We start from the raw sequence: 3060 nt of genomic DNA, 5'->3' as shown, positions 1-3060 counted from the left end.
AGTGTGTAGCTGTAGTGTGTAGCTGCAGTGTGTAGCTGTAGTGTGTAGCTGTGTGTGTAGCTGTGTGTGTAGCTGTGTGTGTAGCTGTAGTGTGTAGCTGTGTGTGTAGCTGTGTGTGTAGCTGTGTAGCTGTGTGTGTAGCTGTGTGTGTAGCTGTGTGTGTAGCTGTAGTGTGTAGCTGTAGTGTGTAGCTGTAGTGTGTAGCTGTAGTGTGTAGCTGTGTGTGTAGCTGCAGTGTGTAGCTGTAGTGTGTAGCTGTAGTGTGTAGCTGTAGTGTGTAGCTGCAGTGTGTAGCTGCAGTGTGTAGCTGTGTGTGTAGCTGTAGTGTGTAGCTGTAGTGTGTAGCTGCAGTGTGTAGCTGCAGTGTGTAGCTGTAGTGTGTAGCTGTAGTGTGTAGCTGCAGTGTGTAGCTGTGTGTGTAGCTGTGTGTGTAGCTGTGTGTGTAGCTGTGTGTGTAGCTGTGTGTGTAGCTGTGTGTAGCTGCAGTGTGTAGCTGTAGTGTGTAGCTGTGTGTGTAGCTGCAGTGTGTAGCTGTGTGTGTAGCTGTGTGTAGCTGCAGTGTGTAGCTGTAGTGTGTAGCTGTGTGTGTAGCTGCAGTGTGTAGCTGTGTGTGTAGCTGTGTGTAGCTGCAGTGTGTAGCTGTAGTGTGTAGCTGCAGTGTGTAGCTGTAGTGTGTAGCTGTAGTGTGTAGCTGTGTGTGTAGCTGTGTGTGTAGCTGTAGTGTGTAGCTGCAGTGTGTAGCTGTGTGTAGCTGTAGTGTGTAGCTGTAGTGTGTAGCTGCAGTGTGTAGCTGTAGTGTGTAGCTGTAGTGTGTAGCTGTATTGTGTAGCTGTAGTGTGTAGCTGTGTGTAGCTGTAGTGTGTAGCTGTGTGTGTAGCTGTAGTGTGTAGCTGTAGTGTGTAGCTGTGTGTAGCTGTAGTGTGTAGCTGCAGTGTGTAGCTGTAGTGTGTAGCTGCAGTGTGTAGCTGTGTGTAGCTGTAGTGTGTAGCTGTGTGTAGCTGTAGTGTGTAGCTGCAGTGTGTAGCTGTAGTGTGTAGCTGCAGTGTGTAGCTGCAGTGTGTAGCTGCAGTGTGTAGCTGTAGTGTGTAGCTGTGTGTAGCTGTAGTGTGTAGCTGCTGTGTGTAGCTGCAGTGTGTAGCTGTTGTGTGTAGCTGTAGTGTGTAGCTGTTGTGTGTAGCTGTAGTGTGTAGCTGTAGTGTGTAGCTGCAGTGTGTAGCTGCAGTGTGTAGCTGTGTGTAGCTGTAGTGTGTAGCTGTGTGTAGCTGTAGTGTGTAGCTGCAGTGTGTAGCTGCAGTGTGTAGCTGTAGTGTGTAGCTGCAGTGTGTAGCTGCAGTGTGTAGCTGCAGTGTGTAGCTGTAGTGTGTAGCTGTGTGTAGCTGTAGTGTGTAGCTGCTGTGTGTAGCTGCAGTGTGTAGCTGTTGTGTGTAGCTGTAGTGTGTAGCTGTTGTGTGTAGCTGTAGTGTGTAGCTGCAGTGTGTAGCTGTAGTGTGTCACTGCAGTGTGTAGCTGTGTGTAGCTGTGTGTGTATTCTTAGCAGGGTAAGAATAGCTGCAGTGACTCAGTTCGTCCCACTGAGCTGCTCCTCTTCAGGACGTTATGGAGTCTATAGATGTTCTACAAACACTGAAGGTCACCAGCAGCAGGATTCTGACTCAGTTTGTCCTGAAGCTTAAATACACTCAGAGTCCTGCTTGAAACTAAACTCTTCTTTTCTCTTCGGTCTTTTGGTCGGCCTCCCTGCTTCCTGTTTACATCTCACTACCTTTTTCTCTCCTTCCTTCACTCTTCTTTCCTGAGCTGCTCTCTTTCATTAAAATCTGTTTCTTTGTCTTTGAGCTTCTCGTGCTAAACAGCTGCTATCACTGCACATCTTCTCCAAACATCTGGACCAGCAGGAACATTCTACACCTTCTGGCACCTCCGGATTCTTCTAATTTCTGACGAAAAGTACTAAATGAGGTGATACTGGTCTGAACTGGTCTGCCTGACTGGGAATTAAATCCCATTTAAAGGCTGATAACATCTGATATTTGAGTCTGATGGAGCTATGCTAACAGTGTCCACCTGCTTCCAGTCTTTGTGCTAAGTTCAGCTGAATGAATACAGTTCTTCCTCCTTGCAGTCCGTCCAGAACAGTGTCTTCTTCTAGAACCTTTCATCCCTTCTGATACCATCAGGTTTCCATAGCAACGACCAGCTGCTTCGTTGTGTCTCCACATGTCCATCCAGGGCTGGTCTACGTTGGCTAATGATGGTTGACCAGCGAGGATGTGGACCCTGTAGCTACTGTTGGTGAGGTGTGACGTCTGGGAGATGTTATGTTGCATCCCTAACATTCTGGTAGAAGTCCCATCAACTCTTCTTGAGAGAGTCTTGGTAGGTACCAGGAGTCAGATCCATAGATCCAGATGGATTCTACTGACGCCTTGAATGCTCTCATTCTGGTGCCGTTTTAATTCAGGAAGAGTCCAATCTGTCTTGTTTCTATCTGATGTAGAAGGTCAAAGTGGTGTGGAGATGACCACTCCCATCCACCGGTCCTCAGATATGAAGGTTAGCTGCTAATAGCGCGCTGCCCTTTAGCAAGGCGTAGCACCTCATTAAATGAAATGTTCTCATGAGCCGTCAGGTTTCAGTAGATGTAGAGGAGCTGCTGGTGGAACCGTCTGCTCATGAAACCAAACTCTGTGGAAGATGTGATGCAGAAACACTGAAGAGAAGAACGCTGAAGGAACATCTGAAGCCCTGAAACGTCTTTGGTTAGAAAAATGTTCTTTAAGAAACATTTCTTTGTTTCCACCTAAAAATGTTGAAAATTTTTCCAAAAGTATTGAAAATGTGGATATCAGAAGTTTCACTGTGAAAATATTTTTTTCCACATTTTCTAAATTTGCAAAACCTTCAGGAAGAAAATTCCAATAAGTGCTTAAAAATGTCCCTTAAAATTTTTATTTTAAAAATAAAGACAATTCTTGTAAACAGTTTTTCAAAATTAATAAAAATATTTCAAAAAAATCCTAAAAATATCTAAAATGAGTCCGTATATATCAGTAAAACTTC

Source organism: Acanthochromis polyacanthus, chromosome 1 (assembly GCF_021347895.1).
Source record: "Acanthochromis polyacanthus isolate Apoly-LR-REF ecotype Palm Island chromosome 1, KAUST_Apoly_ChrSc, whole genome shotgun sequence".
NCBI classification, from domain to species: domain Eukaryota; kingdom Metazoa; phylum Chordata; class Actinopteri; family Pomacentridae; genus Acanthochromis; species Acanthochromis polyacanthus.
The sequence above is the reverse complement of the archived record's forward strand: the minus strand, read 5'-3'. Positions refer to the sequence as shown.